This window comes from Hyla sarda, chromosome 6 (genome assembly GCF_029499605.1).
Source record: "Hyla sarda isolate aHylSar1 chromosome 6, aHylSar1.hap1, whole genome shotgun sequence".
Taxonomy (NCBI): domain Eukaryota; kingdom Metazoa; phylum Chordata; class Amphibia; order Anura; family Hylidae; genus Hyla; species Hyla sarda.
The window spans coordinates 288,259,958-288,281,578 of NC_079194.1; the positions used below are offsets into that span (position 1 = coordinate 288,259,958).

Here is a 21,621-nt window from a genome sequence, read left to right on the forward strand (position 1 = left end):
CAAAATTTTCAAAAACGTATGGGTTTTTTTTCTATAAAAACTGACGGAACTGTATGCACTTTTAAAAACAGTATACTGTTTAAAAACGCATACGGTTTACTTTTTCCCATACTGTTCCATCCGTTTTTTTGCCATACGGTTTTCTTTAGAAAAACGGATTGAAAACAGTATGGCAAAAACGTGATGTGAACCCAGCCTAATTCAAGAGGAATTTACTCAAGTAATTCCTCTTGAATTCTCCGCTCCAAATTAATTCACATCTCCTCTGCCCATTGACTTTAATGTTTTTTTCCGCTGTCCTGTTCACACTGCGGAAATTCTGATAGCGGAATTCCGACGCTGAATTTCGTTCCGCTTGATGAATGAGCATGTTAATTCTTCAAGCGGAATCTGCTAGCAGAAATCAATAAAAGTCAATGGTAAAAAAAAAATATTCTGCCCGACAGTTTTTGCGAAGAATTTGAGCGCAATTTGCGCGGAATTTGCGTGGAAATGGCTGAAAAGCCCCTCACTTCTTTCTCCCCCATTTCCGCACGCAATTCCAAAAATAAAATTATTTTTTCCGGCCGTACATTTTCCGCCATGAATTACTCTTGATTTACTACTTGTGAATGCACCCCAGTGTCAGTTCCCCAAGTGAAATGTGAAGCCTCCAAGAATACGCACATAAACCACTACAACTCCCAGCAAGATCAGACAGCTAGGAGTTGTAATTTGGCAACAGCTGGAGGCACACTGGTTGAGAAACACTGCTTTTACAAGGGTGAAAAGACAAAATGCCCTTTAAATCTCACACAGCCTTGGTTTGTCCGGGCATGCTGGCAATTGTCGTATTGTAACAGTGGCCTATGTGTTGCATCCTGGAAGCCGCAAATAAAGCGTTGTAGCAAAACTACAACTTTCTGCTTGCCCGGACAGTCTGCTTGTAGTTTGGCAACAGCTAAGAGCAAACTAGTTAGAAACACTGATTTTAAAGTTGCCTTTTAAATCAGTGTCAGGTCCCTGCGTGGAGTGTGAGGCCTCCTGGGAGCAGCACATAAACCACTGTTACTATACGACAATTACCAGCATGCCCGGACAAACCAAGGCTGTGTGAGCATGCTGGGAGCTGTAGTTTTGCAACAGCTGGAGGTACTTTGGTTGTAAAAAAAAAAAACATGGTAAAAGTGAAGTTGCCCATTAAATCAGTGTGGAGTGTGAGGTATCCTGAAAGCTGCACATAAACCACTGTTGCAAAACTACAACTACCAGTTATTCCCCCAACCAGGGTGCCTCCAGCTGTTGCAAGACTACAGCTCCCAGCATGCCTGTACATCCTTTGGCTGTCCAGACATGCTAGGAGTTGTAGTTTTGCAACAGCTGGAGGTATACTGGATTGAATAAACTGCTTTAAAGTTGCCTTTTAAGTCAGTATCAGGTCTCTGAGTGGAGTGTGAGGCCTCCTGTGAGCTGCACATAAACCGGTGTTACAAAACTACAACTCCCAGCATGACAGAACAGCAGAGTAGTAGTTTTGCAAATACTGGAGGGACCCTGGTTTGAAAAAAAAAAAAAAAGGGAAGTTGCCCTTTAAATTAGTGTGGGTATCCCGGATGCCACACATAAGCAGCTGTTGCAAAACTACAACTTGGCTGTCCGGTTAGGTTATGCTGGGAGTAGTAGTTTTTGAAACAGCTGGAGGCAAACTCGTTGGGAAACAACATGTTAAAGTAAATCTGCCCTTTAAAACAGTGCGGAGTATGAGGTGCCGCATAAAAAATGCGGTTGCAAAACTAAAACTCCCAGCATGCCCGGACAGCCAAAGGATGTACGGGCATGCTGGGAGTTGTAGTTTTGCAGTAGGTGGAGGCACTAGGGTTGAGAAACAACATGATGATAGTGGAGCTGCCCTTTAACCCCTTAAGGACGCAGCCCATTTGGGCCTTAAGGACGCAGACAATTTTAATTTTTACGTTTTCATTTTTTCCTCCTCGCCTTCAAAAAATCATAACTCTTTTATATTTTCATCCACAGACTAGTATGAGGGCTTGTTTTTTGCTCGACCAGTTGTCCGTTGTAATGCCATCACTCACTTTACCATTAAATGTATGGCGCAACCAAAAAAATACTATTTGTGTGGGGAATTTAAAAAGAAAACCGCAATTTTGCTAATTTTGGAAGGTTTCGTTTTCAAGCCGTACAATTTATGGTAAAAGTGACATGTGCTATTTATTCTTTGGGTCAATACGATTAAAATGATACCCGTGATAATATACTTTTCTATTACTGTTGCACTAAAAAAAAAATAAAAAAAAAATAAAAATCACAAACTTTTTAACCAAATTAGTAGGTTTAAAATCCCCCTATTTTGAAGACCTATAACTTCATTTTTCCGTATGAGGGCTAATTTTTTGCGCCGTGATCTGTACTTTTTATTGATACCATATTTGCTTATATAAAACTTTTAATACATTTTTTATTCATTATTTTTGGAAAAAAATGTTATAAAAAAGCAGCTATTTTGGATTTTTTTTTTTACGTTCACGCCGTTCACCGTACAGTATCATTAACATTTTATTTTAATAGTTCAGATATTTACGCACGCGGCGATACCAAATATGTATATAAAATATTTTTTTAACACTTTTTGGGGGTGAAATAGGGAAAATGGGACAATTTACGTTTTTATTGGGGAGGGGGTTTTTCACATTTTTTTTACTTTTAATTTTACACTTTAATAGTCCCCATAGGGAACTATTTAAAGCAAAAATTCGATTACTAATCCTGTAGCATTGATCAGGGTTATCTGTCATCTTCTGCTCAGGTCTGCGGGAAGGCAGATCAGAGCATTAGACTCCCGGAAGGCAGCGGAGCCAGGTGAGGGGACCTCCGGCTGCCGTGCCGGATGATCGGATCGCTGCGGCAGCGCTGCGGGCGATCCGATCATCCAATTAAGTGACCGCGATGCTGCAGATGCCGTGATCTGTATTGATCACGGCATCTGAGGGGTTGATGGCGGACATCCACGGGATCGCGGATGTCCTCCATTACCGGCGGGTCCCTGGCTGCGATCAACAGCCGGGACCTGCCGCGCATGATCCAGGCATCGCTCCGATGCCCGCGGTTATGCTTAGGACGTAAATGTACGTCCTGGTGATGTGGTACTTAGCACATTTACGTCCTTCGTTGTTAAGGGGTTAAATCAGTGTGGCGTGTGAGGCATCCTAGGAACCTCACATAAAGCGCTGTTGCAAAACTACAACTTACTGTTCCAGTTATGCTGGGAGTTGTGAAATTTGCAACAGCTGTAGGCACACACATGGGGAAACAACATGGTGAAAGTAAAGTTGCCATTTAAATCAGCGCAGAGTATGAGGTGCCTCATTTAAGCCCCACAAAAATAAAACTCCCAGCATTCCCGGACAGCCAAAGGATGTACAGGCATGCTGGAAGTTGTACTCTTGCAACAGCTGGAGGCATCCTTGTTAGAAGACAACCAGGGTTAGTGTGAAGTTGCCCTTTAAATCAGTGCGGCGTACGAGGAGTGGCACATAAACCGCTGTTGCAAAACTACAACTCCCAACATGTCCGGACAGTCTTTACTCTGAGAGTTGCAGTTTTTTGACAGCTGGAGGCACCCTGGTTGGGGAAACACAGCAAAAGTGAAGTTGCCCTAGAAATCAGTGCAGCGTACCAGAACTCACTGTTGCAAAACTAGAGGAGTTGTTTGGAAACAACAGTTAGCGTGAAGTTACCCTTTAAATCAGTGCGGTGTACAAGGAGACTGTTGCAAAACTACAACTCCCAGCATGCAGCTGTCCGGCCATGCTGGGAGTTGTAGTTTTGCAACAGCTGGAGGCACCCTGGTTGGGGGAACAACATTGTGAAAGTGAAGTTGCCCTTTAAATCAGTGGTGTGTACGAGGAGTCGCACATAGACCGCTGTTGCAAAACTACAACTCCCAGCATGCCCGGACAGCCTTTATGCTGGGAGTTGTAGCTGGAAACAGTAAGCGTGAAGTTCCCCTATAAATCAGTGCGGTGTACGAGGAGACTGTTGCAAAACTACAACTCCCAGCATGCACGGACAGCCGCATAATGGGAGTTGTAGTTTTGCAACAGCTGGAGACACCCTGGTTGGGGGAAACAACACGGCAAAAGTGAAGTTGCCCTTTAAATCAGTGTAGCGTACCAGAACTCACTGTTGCAAAACTACAACTCCCAGCATGTCCGGACAGCCTTTATGCTGGGAGTTGTAGTTGGAAACAACAGTTAGCATGAAGTTACCCTTTAAATCAGTGCGGCGTACGAAGAGACTGTTGCAAAACTACAACTCCCAGCATGCCCGGACAGCCTATAGGCTGTCAAGGCATGCTGGGGGTTGTAGTTTTGCAATAGCTGGAGGCACACTGATTGGGGAAAACAACACGGCAAAAGTGAAGTTGCCCTTTAAATCAGTGCAGCGTACCAGAACTCACTGTTGCAAAACTACAACTCCCAGCATGTCCAGACAGCCTTTATGCTTGGAGTTGTAGTTGGAAACACCAGTTCCTTTAAATCAATCAGTGCGGCGTACGAACAGACTGTTGCAAAACTACAGCTCCCAGCATGCCCGGACAGCCTAAAGGCTGTCCAGGTATGCTGGGGGTTGTAGTTTTGCAATAGCTGGAGGCACACTGATTGGGGAAAACAACACAGCGAAAGTGAAGTTGCCCTTTAAATCAGTGCAGCGTACCAGAACTCACTGTTGAAAAACTACAACTCCCAGCATGTCCGGACAGCCTTTATGGTGGGAGTTGTAGTTGAAAACAACAGTTAGCGTGAAGTTACCCTTTAAATCAGTGCGGCGCACGAAGAGACTGTTGCAAAACTACAACTCCCAGCATGTCCGGACAGCCTTTATGCTGGGAGTTGTAGTTGAAAACAACAGTTAGCGTGAAGTTACCCTTTAAATCAGTGCGGCGCACGAAGAGACTGTTGCAAAACTACAACTCCCAGCATGCCCGGACAGCCTAAAGGCTGTCCGGGCATGCTGGGAGTTGTAGTTTTGCAATAGCTGGAGGCCCCCTTTAAATCAGTGGAGTTGCCCTTTAAATCAGTGTGCAGTGCGGTGCATCCTGGGAGCCGCACATAAACCGCACACAAGTTGCCTGTACACACGGTGCACGACACTTTGCTGGGAGTCTCAGCTGTCCCCTCAGCACCACACACTACTCTCCCCGGCTCCCGGGCCTGCTCAGCCCTCACTTCTCACTCAAGTTTTCACTCACACTCCCCTGAGCTCCGGCCCACCCTGCCGCCCCCACACCACCCCAACCCCCACCCTGGCCCCGGCCCACACCTGCTGCAGGGGTACCCCGCTCCTGATAGGGGGGGGTCGCCGGGGATGCTCCCCACTCCTCCTCCTCCTCCTTCTTCTCTTCTCGTTTCTTTCTTCTCCTCTTCTTTCATGGGAGGGAAGCCCCGTCCGTCACCGCCACATCTTTTCCCTCCTCACAGCGCCCCCCCCGGCCCACCACAGGCTGGGGGTAAATAACACGGGCTGGGGGGGACACCCCCCAGTAAAAAAGAAAAAAAGGGGGCGAAATAGTCAATAAGAAGAAGTCTAAAGCCACAAAGGACGAGGGGGCAGGGGGAAGGAATTAATTGCCCCCCGTTAGGGCAAATAAATAAATAAAGAGAAAGTGATGGCCAAAGAAGAAGAACTCTCTCCCTCCCCGAACCGCAGTGCACCCGGAGCTGGATCCCTCCGCCGCACTCTTCTTCTTCTTTACCCCCCTCCCGTCCCCACCTCCCCCCCCCACCTCTCCTATGCGCGCGCCCGCGGGGTCCTATCAGCGGCGGAGGGGAGGGGTGACGGGCCCGCGCGCGCTCACGAGGCCCCTGTGACGTAGGAAGAAAAGAGAGGAAAAAAAAGCGGCCCGGCCGAGCGGAGGGAGAGAAGGGAGGGGGGGTGTGTGTATGTGATTGGAGGAGGAGGGAAGATGGTTCTATCTTTTTCTATCCCCCTCAAATACCTTCAATAAGTTCACCGGAGGGTTCCCCGGTATGGAAAACCCCCCAGTCGGTGACAGAAGGTGGGGGCTCAGAGTTGAGGAAAAAGAAAAAGGAGCGAGTGAAAAGAGCGGACTATTTGACGTTGCCAGTGCGGCGAATTTATTTCACTTTGCCTAAGGAAGCGAGGGTTGTGATGCGGCTCCCCATTGCCTAGGGAAAAAAAAACCCGGATGTAAAGTGAGGAAAAAGTAAAGTAGAAGAGAAGTGAGGAGAGAAAGAAAGAGAGAAAGAGGAGGACAAGGGGAAGGAGGAGGACAGAGAGGGGCACGGGGAGGGGGCACACAATGGAGGCCAGAGAGGAGTCATACTGACACCACAACCACAGAAATGTACATGGGGGCCATACTAATACCATAACCTACAGAGGGGCCATACTAATACCATAACCTACAGAGGGGCCATACTAACACCATAACCTACAGAGGAGCCATACTAACACCATAACCTACAGAGGGGCCATACTAACACCATAACCTACAGAGGGGCCATACTGATACCATAACCTACAGAGGGGCCATACTAACACCATAACCTACAGAGGGGCCATACTAACACCATAACCTACAGAGGGGCCATACTAACACCATAACCTACAGAGGAGCCATACTAATACCATAACCTACAGAGGGGCCATACTAACACCATAACCTACAGAGGGGCCATACTAACACCATAACCTACAGAGGGGCCATACTAATACCATAACCTACAGAGGGGCCATACTAACACCATAACCTACAGAGGGGCCATACTAATACCATAACCTACAGAATGGCCATACTAACACCGTAACCTACAGAGGAGCCATACTAACACCATAACCTACAGAGGGGCCATACTAACACCATAACCTACAGAGGGGCCATACTAACACCATAACCTACAGAGGGGCCATACTAACACCATAACCTACAGAGGGGCCATACTAACACTATAACCTACAGAGGAGCCATACTAACACCATAACCTACAGAGGGGCCATACTAATACCATAACCTACAGAGGGGCCATACTAATACCATAACCTACAGAGGAGCCATACTAACACCATAACCTACAGAGGGGCCATACTAACACCATAACCTACAGAGGGGCCATACTAACACCATAACCTACAGAGGAGCCATACTAACACCATAACCTACAGAGGGGCCATACTAACACCATAACCTACAGAGGGGCCATACTAACACCATAACCTACAGAGGGGCCATACTAACACCATAACCTACAGAGGGGCCATACTAATACCATAACCTACAGAGGGGCCATACTAACACCATAACCTACAGAGGGGCCATACTAATACCATAACCTACAGAGGAGCCATACTAATACCATAATCTACAGAGGAGCCATACTAACACCATAACCTACAGAGGGGCCATACTAACACCATAACCTACAGAGGAGCCATACTAACACCATAACCTACAGAGGGGCCATACTAACACCATAACCTACAGAGGGGCCATACTAATACCATAACCTACAGAGGGGCCATACTAACACCATAACCTACAGAGGAGCCATACTAATACCATAACCTACATAGGGGCCTGTCACGATGCCGGCTGGCAGGAGGTGGATCCTCTGTGCCAGAGAGGGATAGCGAGGACCGTGCTAGTGGACCGGTTCTAAGACACTACAGGTTTTCACCAGAGCCCGCCGCAAAGCGGGATGGTCTTGCTGCGGCGGTAGTGACCAGGTCGTATCCACTAGCAACGGCTCACCTCTCTGGCTGCTGAAGATAGGCGAGGTACAAGGGAGTAGGCAGAAGCAAAGTCGGACGTAGCAGAAGGTCGGGGGCAGGCGGCAAGGTTCGTAGTCAGGGGAGATAGCAAAGTTCTGGTACACAGGGTATAAACACACAAAAACGCTTTCACTAGGCTCTAGGGCAACAAGATCCGGCAAGGGAGTGCAGGGGAAGTGAGGTAATATAGGGAAGTGCACAGGTGATACCAATAAAGCTAATAGGGAAGATTGGGCCAGGCACCATCATTGGTGCACTGGCCCTTTAAATCGCAGAGACCCGGCGCGCGCGCGCCCTAGGGAGCGGGGCCGCGCGCGCCGGGACAGGACCGAGGGAGAGCGAGTCAGGTACGGGGACCGGGGTGCGCATCGCGAGCGGGCGCTATCCGCATCGCGAATCGCACCCCGGCTGAAGGCGGGACCGCAGCGCACCCGGTCAGTGGATCTGACCGGGGCGCTGCAACAATGAAGATGAGGCGAGCGCTCCGGGGAGGAACGGGGACCCGGAGCGCTCGGCGTAACAGTACCCCCCCCCTTGGGTCTCCCCCTCTTCTTGGGGCCAAAGAACCTGAAGAAAAAAAACTCAATTTTTCCGAGATTAGGTCCAATGCAAATTAGGAGGGGTTCTGTGTGGAAATGTACGAGACAGTCCAATCTTTTATTGAAAAAACAATAGATGTAGAGGGGTCTGGCGAGACTGGTCACAGGAACGTAAAACCTGTTGATGAGAGAGGCCAAAAAAAATTTTCCTGCAGATCCGGAATCCAAGAAGAGCATAGTAGAGAAGGAGAAGGTAGAGGCAGATATCCGCACAGGCACAGTAAGGCGTGGAGAAGCAGAGTTGACATCAAGAACTGTGTCACCTTCGTGCGGAGTCAGCGTGCGTCTTTCCAGGCGGGGAGGACGGATAGGACAATCCTTCAGGAAGTGTTCGGTACCGGCATAGTACAGGCAAAGATTCTCCATGCGGCGTCGTGTCCTCTCTCGAGGTGTCAAGCAAGACCGGTCAACATGCATAGCCTCCGCGGCGGGAAGCACAGGAACAGATTGCAGAGGACCAGAGGAGAGAGGAGCCGGAGAGAAAAAACGCTTCGTGCGAACAAAGTCCATATCCAGGCGGAGCTCCAGACGCCATCCGGAAGAACGCATGTCAATGCGAGTGGCTAGATGAATGAGTTCATGTAGGTCAGCAGGAGTCTCTCGTGCGGCCAGAACATCTTTAATGTTGCTGGATAGGCCTTTTTTAAAGGTCGCGCAGAGAGTCTCACTATTCCAGGACAACTCGTAAGCAAGAGCACGGAACTGAATGGCGTACTCGCCGACGGAAGAAACACCCTGGGCCAGGTTCAGCAGGGCAATCTCGGCTGAAGAAGCTCGGGCAGGTTCCTCAAAGACACTTCGAATTTCCGAGAAGAAGGAGTGTACAGAGGCAGTGACGGGGTCATTGCGGTCCCAGAGCGGTGCGGCCCATGACAGGGCTTTTCCAGACAGAAGGCAGAACACGAAAGCCACCTTAGACCTTTCAGTAGGAAACTGGTCCGACATCATCTCCAAGTGCTGGGAACATTGCGAAAGAAAGCCATGGCAATACTTAGAGTCCCCATTAAATTTGTCCGGCAAGGACAGGCGGAGGCTAGGAGTGGCCACTCGCTGCGGAAGGGGTGCAGGAGCTGGCGGAGGAGATGATTGCTGAAGAAGTTGCGAATGTTGGCGCACTTCCGACAGCTGGTGGGTTAGAAGGGCGACCTGTCGGGCGATATCAGAGGCAACTGGCAGGGGATGTTGGTGCAAAATGGTGGACACTTCCGACAGCTGGTGGGTTAGATGGGCGATCTGTCGGGCGATATCAGAGACAACTGGCAGGGGAACCTCAGCGGGATCCATGGCCGGATCTACTGACACGATGCCGGCTGGCAGGAGGTGGATCCTCTGTGCCAGAGAGGGATAGCGAGGACCGTGCTAGTGGACCGGTTCTAAGACACTACAGGTTTTCACCAGAGCCCGCCGCAAAGCGGGATGGTCTTGCTGCGGCGGTAGTGACCAGGTCGTATCCACTAGCAACGGCTCACCTCTCTGGCTGCTGAAGATAGGCGAGGTACAAGGGAGTAGGCAGAAGCAAAGTCGGACGTAGCAGAAGGTCGGGGGCAGGCGGCAAGGTTCGTAGTCAGGGGAGATAGCAAAGTTCTGGTACACAGGGTATAAACACACAAAAACGCTTTCACTAGGCTCTAGGGCAACAAGATCCGGCAAGGGAGTGCAGGGGAAGTGAGGTAATATAGGGAAGTGCACAGGTGATACCAATAAAGCTAATAGGGAAGATTGGGCCAGGCACCATCATTGGTGCACTGGCCCTTTAAATCGCAGAGACCCGGCGCGCGCGCGCCCTAGGGAGCGGGGCCGCGCGCGCCGGGACAGGACCGAGGGAGAGCGAGTCAGGTACGGGGACCGGGGTGCGCATCGCGAGCGGGCGCTATCCGCATCGCGAATCGCACCCCGGCTGAAGGCGGGACCGCAGCGCACCCGGTCAGTGGATCTGACCGGGGCGCTGCAACAATGAAGATGAGGCGAGCGCTCCGGGGAGGAACGGGGACCCGGAGCGCTCGGCGTAACAGGGCCATACTAACACCATAACCTACAGAGGGGCCATACTAATACTGTAACCTACAGAATGGCCATACTAACACCATAACCTACAGAGGAGCCATACTAACACCATAACCTACAGAGGGGCCATACTAACACTATAACCTACAGAGGAGCCATACTAACACCGTAACCTACAGAGGGGCCATACTAATACCATAACCTACAGAGGGGCCATACTAATACCATAACCTACAGAGGGGCCATACTAACACCATAACCTACAGAGGGGCCATACTAACTCCATAACCTACAGAGGGGCCATACTAATACCATAACCTACAGAGGGGCCATACTAACACCATAACCTACAGAGGGGCCATACTAACTCCATAACCTACAGAGGGGCCATACTAACACCATAACCTACAGAGGGGCCATACTAACACCATAACCTACAGAGGAACCATTCTAATACCATAACCTACAGAGGGGCCATACTAACACCATAACCTACAGAGGGGCCATACTAACACCATAACCTACAGAGGGGCCATACTAACACCATAACCTACAGAGGGGCCATACTAACACCATAACCTACAGAGGGGCCATACTAACACCATAACCTACAGAGGGGCCATACTAATACCATAACCTACAGAGGGGCCATACTAACACCATAACCTACAGAGGGGCCATACTAATACCGTAACCTACAGAATGGCCATACTAACACCATAACCTACAGAGGAGCCATACTAACACCATAACCTACAGAGGGGCCATACTAACACTATAACCTACAGAGGAGCCATACTAACACCGTAACCTACAGAGGGGCCATACTAATACCATAACCTACAGAGGGGCCATACTAATACCATAACCTACAGAGGGGCCATACTAACACCATAACCTACAGAGGGGCCATACTAACTCCATAACCTACAGAGGGGCCATACTAATACCATAACCTACAGAGGGGCCATACTAACACCATAACCTACAGAGGGGCCATACTAACTCCATAACCTACAGAGGGGCCATACTAATACCATAACCTACAGAGGGGCCATACTAACACCATAACCTACAGAGGAACCATACTAATACCATAACCTACAGAGGGGCCATACTAACTCCATAACCTACAGAGGGGCCATACTAACACCATAACCTACAGAGGGGCCATACTAACACCATAACCTACAGAGGAGCCATACTAATACCATAACCTACAGAGGGGCCATACTAACACCATAACCTACAGAGGGGCCATACTAACACCATAACCTACAGAGGGGCCATACTAATACCATAACCTACAGAGGGGCCATACTAATACCATAACCTACAGAGGGGCCATACTAACACCATAACCTACAGAGGGGCCATACTAATACCATAACCTACAGAATGGCCATACTAACACCGTAACCTACAGAGGAGCCATACTAACACCATAACCTACAGAGGGGCCATACTAACACCATAACCTACAGAGGGGCCATACTAACACCATAACCTACAGAGGGGCCATACTAACACCATAACCTACAGAGGGGCCATACTAACTCCATAACCTACAGAGGGGCCATACTAACACCATAACCTACAGAGGGGCCATACTAACACCATAACCTACAGAGGAACCATACTAATACCATAACCTACAGAGGGGCCATACTAATACCATAACCTACAGAGGGGCCATACTAACACCATAACCTACAGAGGAACCATACTAATACCATAACCTACAGAGGGGCCATACTAACTCCATAACCTACAGAGGGGCCATACTAACACCATAACCTACAGAGGGGCCATACTAACACCATAACCTACAGAGGGGCCATACTAACACCATAACCTACAGAGGGGCCATACTAATACCATAACCTACAGAGGGGCCATACTAACACCATAACCTACAGAGGAGCCATACTAACACCATAACCTACAGAGGAGCCATACTAACACCATAACCTACAGAGGGGCCATACTAACACCATAACCTACAGAGGGGCCATACTAATACCATAACCTACAGAATGGCCATACTAATACCATAACCTACAGAGGGGCCATACTAACACCATAACCTACAGAGGGGCCATACTAACACCATAACCTACAGAGGGGCCGTACTAACACCATAACCTACAGAGGGGCCATACTAACACCATAACCTACAGAGGGGCCATACTAACACCATAACCTACAGAGGGGCCATACTAACACCATAACCTACAGAGGGGCCATACTAACACCATAACCTACAGAGGGGCCATACTAACACCATAACCTACAGAATGGCCATACTAACACCATAACCTACAGAATGGCCATACTAATACCATAACCTACAGAGGGGCCATACTAACACCATAACCTACAGAGGGGCCATACTAACACCATAACCTACAGAGGGGCCATACTAACACCGTAACCTACAGAATGGCCATACTAACACCATAACCTACAGAGGGGCCATACTAATACCGTAACCTACAGAATGGCCATACTAACACCATAACCAACAGAGGAGCCATACTAACACCGTAACCTACAGAGGGGCCATACTAACTCCATAACCTACAGAGGGGCCATACTAATACCATAACCTACAGAGGGGCCATACTAACACCATAACCTACAGAGGGGCCATACTAATACCATAACCTACAGAGGGGCCATACTAACACCATAACCTACAGAGGAGCCATACTAACACCATAACCTACAGAGGGGCCATACTAACACCATAACCTACAGAGGGGCCATACTAATACCATAACCTACAGAGGGGCCATACTAATACCATAACCTACAGAGGGGCCATACTAACACCGTAACCTACAGAGGGGCCATACTAATTCCATAACCTACAGAGGGGCCATACTAATACCATAACCTACAGAGGGGCCATACTAACACCATAACCTACAGAGGAACCATACTAATACCATAACCTACAGAGGGGCCATACTAATACCATAACCTACAGAGGGGCCATACTAACACCATAACCTACAGAGGAACCATACTAATACCATAACCTACAGAGGGGCCATACTAACTCCATAACCTACAGTGGGGCCATACTAACACCATAACCTACAGAGGGGCCATACTAATACCATAACCTACAGAGGGGCCATACTAATACCATAACCTACAGAGGGGCCATACTAACACCGTAACCTACAGAGGGGCCATACTAATTCCGTAACCTACAGAGGGGCCATACTAACACCATAACCTACAGAGGGGCCATACTAACACTATAACCTACAGAGGAGCCATACTAACACCGTAACCTACAGAGGGGCCATACTAACACCATAACCTACAGAGGAGCCATACTAACACCGTAACCTACAGAGGGGCCATACTAACTCCATAACCTACAGAGGGTCCATACTAACACCATAACCTACAGAGGGGCCATACTAATACCATAACCTACAGAGGGGCCATACTAATACCATAACCCACAGAGGAGCCATACTAACACTATAACCTACAGAGGGGCCATACTAATACCATAACCTACAGAGGGGCCATACTAACACCGTAACCTACAGAGGGGCCATACTAACACCATAATGTACAGAGGAGCCATACTAACACCATAACCTACAGAGGAGCCATACTAACACCATAACCTACAGAGGGGCCATACTAACACCGTAACCTACAGAGGGGCAATACTAACACCATAATCTACAGAGGAGCCATACTAACACTATAACCTACAGAGGAGCCATACTAACACCATAACCTACAGAGGAGCCATACTAACACCATAACCTACAGAGGGGCCATACTAACACCATAACCTACAGAGGGGCCATACTAATACCATAACCTACAGAGGGGCCATACTAACACCATAACCTACAGAGGGGCCATACTAATACCATAACCTACAGAGGGGCCATACTAACACCATAACCTACAGAATGGCCATACTAACACCATAACCTACAGAGGAGCCATACTAACACCGTAACCTACAGAGGGGCCATACTAACTCCATAACCTACAGAGGGGCCATACTAATACCATAACCTACAGAGGGGCCATACTAACACCATAACCTACAGAGGGGCCATACTAATACCATAACCTACAGAGGGGCCATACTAACACCATAACCTACAGAGGAGCCATACTAACACCATAACCTACAGAGGGGCCATACTAACACCATAACCTACAGAGGGGCCATACTAATACCATAACCTACAGAGGGGCCATACTAATACCATAACCTACAGAGGGGCCATACTAACACCGTAACCTACAGAGGGGCCATACTAATTCCATAACCTACAGAGGGGCCATACTAATACCATAACCTACAGAGGGGCCATACTAACACCATAACCTACAGAGGAACCATACTAATACCATAACCTACAGAGGGGCCATACTAATACCATAACCTACAGAGGGGCCATACTAACACCATAACCTACAGAGGAACCATACTAACACCATAACCTACAGAGGGGCCATACTAACTCCATAACCTACAGAGGGGCCATACTAACACCATAACCTACAGAGGGGCCATACTAATACCATAACCTACAGAGGGGCCATACTAATACCATAACCTACAGAGGGGCCATACTAACACCGTAACCTACAGAGGGGCCATACTAATTCCGTAACCTACAGAGGGGCCATACTAACACCATAACCTACAGAGGGGCCATACTAACACTATAACCTACAGAGGAGCCATACTAACACCGTAACCTACAGAGGGGCCATACTAACACCATAACCTACAGAGGAGCCATACTAACACCGTAACCTACAGAGGGGCCATACTAACTCCATAACCTACAGAGGGGCCATACTAACACCATAACCTACAGAGGGGCCATACTAATACCATAACCTACAGAGGGGCCATACTAATACCATAACCCACAGAGGAGCCATACTAACACTATAACCTACAGAGGGGCCATACTAATACCATAACCTACAGAGGGGCCATACTAACACCGTAACCTACAGAGGGGCCATACTAACACCATAATGTACAGAGGAGCCATACTAACACCATAACCTACAGAGGAGCCATACTAACACCATAACCTACAGAGGGGCCATACTAACACCGTAACCTACAGAGGGGCCATACTAACACCATAATCTACAGAGGAGCCATACTAACACCATAACCTACAGAGGAGCCATACTAACACCATAACCTACAGAGGAGCCATACTAACACCATAACCTACAGAGGGGCCATACTAACACCATAACCTACAGAGGGGCCATACTAATACCATAACCTACAGAGGGGCCATACTAACACCATAACCTACAGAGGGGCCATACTAATACCATAACCTACAGAGGGGCCATACTAACACCATAACCTACAGAATGGCCATACTAACACCATAACCTACAGAGTGGCCATACTAACACCATAACCTACAGAGTGGCCATACTAACACCATAATCTACAGAGGAACCATACTAACACCATAACCTACAGAGGAGCCATACTAATACCATAACCTACAGAGTGGCCATACTAATACCATAATCTACAGAGGGGCCATACTAATACCATAACCTACAGAGGGGCCATATTAACACCATAACCTACAGAGGAGCCATACTAACACCATAACCTACAGAAGGGCCATACTAACACCATAACCTACAGAGGGGCTATACTAATACCATAATCTACAGAGGAACCATACTAACACCATAACCTACAGAGGAGCCATACTAACACCATAACCTACAGAGGGGCCATACTAACACTATAACCTACAGAGGGGCCATACTAACACCATAACCTACAGAGGAGCCATACTAACACCATAACCTACAGAGGGGCCATACTAACTCCATAACCTACAGAGGAGCCATACTAACACCATAACCTACAGAATGGCCATACTAATACCATAACCTACAGAGGGGCCCTACTAACACCATAACCTACAGAGGAGTCATACTAACACCATAAGCTACAGAATGGCCATACTAATACCATAACCTACAGAGGGGCCATACTAACACCATAACCTACAGAGGAGCCATACTAATACCATAACCTACAGAGGAACCATACTAACACCATAACCTACAGAGGAGCCATACTAACACCATAACCTACAGAGGAGCCATACTAACACCATAACCTACAGAGGGGCCATACTAACACCATAACCTACAGAGGGGCCATACTAACACTATAACCTACATAATGGCCATACTAACACTATAACCTACAGAGGGGCCATACTAACACCATAACCTACAGAGGAGCCATACTAACACCATAACCTACAGAGGGGCTATACTAATACCATAACCTACAGAGGGGCTATACTAACACCATAACCTACAGAGGGGCCATACTAATACCATAACCTACAGAGGAACCATACTAACACCATAACCTACAGAGGAGCCATACTAACACCATAACCTACAGAGGAGCCATACTATCACCATAACCTACAGAGGAGCCATACTAACACCATAACCTACAGAGGAGCCATACTATCACCATAACCTACAGAGGAGCCATACTATAACCATAACCTACAGAGGAGCCATACTAACACTATAACCTACAGAGGAGCCATACTAACACCATAACCTACAGAGGAGCCATACTATCACCATAACCTACAGAGGAGCCATACTATCACCATAACCTACAGAGGAGCCATACTAACACCATAACCTACAGAGGAGCCATACTAATACCATAGCCTACAGAGGAGCCATACTAACACCATAACCTACAGAGGAGCCATACTAACAACATAACCTACAGAGGAACCATACTAATACCATAACCTACAGAGGGGCCATACTAATATCATAACCTACAGAGGGGCCATACTAACACCATAACCTACAGAGGAGCCATACTAACACCATAACCTACAGAGGATCCATACTAATACCATATCCTACAGAGGAGCCATACTAATACCATAACCTACAGAGGGGCCATACTAACACCATAACCTACAGAGGGGCCATACTAACACCATAACCTACAGAGGGGCCATACTAATACCATAACCTACAGAATGGCCATACTAATACCATAACCTACAGAGGGGCCATACTAATACCATAACCTACAGAGGAGCCATACTAACATCATAACCTACAGAGGAGCCATACTGACACCACAACCTACAGAGGAGCCATACTAACACCATAACCTACAGAGGAGCCATACTAATACCATAACCTACAGAATGGCCATACTAATACCATATCCTACAGAGGAGCCATACTAACATCATAACCTACAGAGGAGCCATACTGACACCACAACCTACAGAGGAGCCATACTAACACCATAACCTACAGAGGAGCCATACTAACACCATAACCTACAGAGGAGCCATACTAACACCATAACCTACAGAGGAACCATACTAATACCATAACCTACAGAGGAGCCATACTAACACCATAACCTACAGAGGAGCCATACTATCACCATAACCTAAAGAGGAGCCATACTATCACCATAACCTACAGAGGAGCCATACTAATACCATAACCTACAGAGGAGCCATACTAACACCATAACCTACAGAGGGGCCATACTAACACCATAACCTACAGAGTGGCCATACTAATACCATAACCTACAGAGGGGCCATACTATCACCATAACCTACAGAGGAGCCATACTAATCCTATAACCTACAGAGGAGCCATACTGACACCATAACCTACAGAGGAGCCATACTAACACCATAACCTACAGAGGAACCATACTAATACCATGTCCTACAGAGGAGCCATACTAATACCGTAACCTACAGATGAGCCATACTAACACTATAACCTACAGAGGGGCCATACTAATACCATAACCTACAGAGGGGCCATACTAATATCATAACCTACAGAGGGGCCATACTAACACCATAACCTACAGAGGAGCCATACTAATACCATATCCTACAGAGGAGCCATGCTAAAATCATAACCTACAGAGGAGCCATACTGACACCACAACCTACAGAGGAGCCATACTAACACCATAACCTACAGAGGAGCCATACTAACACCATAACCTACAGAGGAGCCATACTAACACCATAACCTACAGAGGGGCCATACTAATCCCATAATCTACAGAGGAGCCATACTATCACCATAGCAACAGCAATGTACAGGGGAGCCATACTAATACCATAACCTATAAAGAAGCCATACTAACACCATAACCCCAGCAGTGTACATAGGAGCCATACCAGCACCTTAACCAGAGTAATGTACATGGGAGCCATACTAACACCATAACCAGAGCAATGTTTATAGGAGCCATATTAACACCATAACCAGAGTAATGTACATAGGAGCCATACTAACACCATAACCTACAGAGGAGATACATACTAAGGCCATGTTTACACTACAAAATTCCGCGGTTTGAACTTCCGCCGCTGAAATTGTTCCGCGCAAAGAAAGAACATGTTCATTCTTTGCACGGATTCCGTGAGCACTGCATAGCCATCAATGGTGACGGCTCAGTGCCCCGCGGCCCTAGCGCCGAAGTATCTTTGGCGGCGGCCACCAGGCGGAATCTCTGCTCACGGAATTCAGTGAGCGGAGATTCCGTAGTGTGAATGCACCCTAACACCAAACACCATACAAATAATTAGAGCAATAACAAAGCTATTATAGACTAAAAATAACACATAGAGGATACTTACAAACACCTTTAAAATAACCAGAGCAATACTACAGGCTAATAGACTGAGAAACAACACAGAAGAGAAAACGTACAAACACCATAAAAATTACCACAGCAATACTAAAGTCATAATAAACAATACAGAAGAGGATACATACTAACACCAAACACCTTACAAATAACCACAGCAATACTACAGTCATAAGAGACTATAGAAAAATATCACATGAGAGGATACAAACGAAAACCAAACACCTTACAAATAACTAGAGCAATACTATAGGTATAATAGACCAGAAATTACACAGGAGAGGATACATACATCTTCTTTCTCAAGTGAAGAGGATAAATACCAAACACCATACAGAAACCTTAGCAATACTGTCAAGGATTGTTGTGGATGAAGCCTTAAAATGTGCGTGACTGCTGCTGTATACTGCTGAGTGTCGACATAAAGAAATATACACCAGACAAAATGTTGGTATAAAACTCTTTCTCAGCAAGAAAACTCAGAGAGTTCCCTAGTGTTATCAGACAGTTCTCAGAGAGAGTTCTGTTTATTATACGGAAGCGCATTCATTTTTACATTTGACAAAAAAGGGAGGTTAGTTATCACGTCAAAATCATCTTGTTACATTCTGATTGGTTATTTGAGCTTTGTGTCTGTATATATTAGCATATTTAAGCATCTATTTCTTTCTTGGCCAAAGTTCACTTTTGCGGCTCTCTTGCTCTTCATACAGGAAAATCCCGATCTTTGTCCTTCTATACAATCTGTATCTTTTTCAAATATTTTGTCTTCTGACGTCTCATCTTGGGCCTCCTGGCGTCAACCCAAGGTCTCCATCTTGGTTGCAAGCAAATAGCAAGCTGATATATGGGTTATTATAAGGAAAATATTGTTTTTCTACAGCATATTAGCATATATGTCTATTTCTTAATATATATATATTGATCAGTAATCAAAATGATAAGGGTCATCCCTGTCAATACTACAGTCATAAAAATCTGAGAAACATGCGATCCAGAAGTTTACATAGAATTTTCACTTTATTCAAATGTATTTACATTTGAAGAAATATAATAATTATTAGTAATTATAGCAACAACCTATTCAGCAGCACTGTGCGGGGCCTCTCATCGCTTACATTCCCTCCCTTTGCCATAGTGACACCCAACTGTTGAAAAACTACAGCTCCCATCATGCAGCTTGACAGCCTTCAGCCAATATTATAGCCACCATATTGATTGTCACCCATCATACCTCAAACATGATTGGACTCTCTAGGAGTTCTTGGTGACAATCCCTATGGCTACCAATATTGCTTGTCACCAAGCGTTTTGGTTGCTAACAATAACCCATGTTGGGAACCTAGGTATAAGTTGCTTTGAGGATGATTTATAGGAACCTGAGAATACTCTATAAACAGGACTAGATGGAGAGAGCCCATAAGAGTGCCAACCAGAAAATGCCTCCTAAATAATACTAGTCAGAGCCAGTCCTGTTATAGTAGACACCAGAAAATGCCCCATTAACTGGACTGATCAGAGAGTGCTCTAACCAATTTTTCCTCATCATGGATACTACCCTGAGAGTGACACCATTAATGGAGTTCACAAGACAGTGCCTTGGAAATAGTGTCAAACACAGACACAAAGTGGTGTGACACCAAAAACGTTGTTAGAGTGTCCACATAAACAGTGTCTGCCAGAGAGAATGCCTTAAATAGTACTTGTATAGAAACTCCTATAATTGTGCCAACCAGAGAGTGTATCCTAAACAATACTAGTCGTAGAGAACCCCATAACAATGCCTATGTTTTTTTTTTCTTAGTGCCAAACCGAAAGTGCCTCCTAAAAAGAACTAGTTAGGAAAAGCTCCTAAGGGTGCGTTCACACAGAGGAATAGGAGAGGAATCCTCGCGTAAAAATTCCGCCGCAGTATATTTGTGTCAAATTTGTGCGAAAATCCTGCAGAATTAATGTGGAATTCTGCATGGATATTCCGTGCGGAATACAGGAGGAAACAGTTTTGTTTTTTTTTCGCTGGACTACAACCACCAATTGGAATTTCCCTTTTTATTTATTTATTTTTTGTGCAGAATTTCCGCGGGAATTTCGCGCAAATTCTGCGCGTAAAGGATTTCAAGCGGAAAATTGTTTACCATTGACTTCAATGGACTTCTGCTCGTGTATTCCGCTAGAAGAATGAACATGTTCTTTCTTCTAGCGGAACGTAATTCCGTGAGCGGAATTTACGCAGTGTGAACAGTGCAGAGTAAAATACATTGAATTCAATGGCAAAGCAGATGTTAATTATTTCTAAGCGGAGAATTCAAGAGGAATTCTATAGTAAATTCCTCTTGAATTACTCAGTGTGAACGCACCCTAATAGTGCCACCCAAAGATTGCCTACCAAATAATAATAGAGAGAACCCTGTAATAGTGCCAACCAGAGAGTGCCTTCCAAATAGTCACAAAAAGAGTCCATAATAGTTCCAATAAGAGAATGTCTCC

General features: G+C 46.6%; 1 protein-coding gene across 6 annotated transcripts in view; it reads right to left on the reverse strand.

Moving 5' to 3' along the window:
* Positions 1 to 5,745, reverse strand: part of PHF21A (PHD finger protein 21A) — a 195,111-nt gene extending 189,366 nt beyond the window's left edge. For all 6 annotated transcript variants that reach the window (XM_056527632.1, XM_056527634.1, XM_056527635.1 and 3 more), the window contains exon 1: positions 5,320 to 5,745. The gene's annotated coding sequence lies outside the window, so the exon portion shown is untranslated. The remainder of the gene's footprint in view (positions 1 to 5,319) is intronic.
* Positions 5,746 to 21,621: the final 15,876 nt, after the last annotated feature.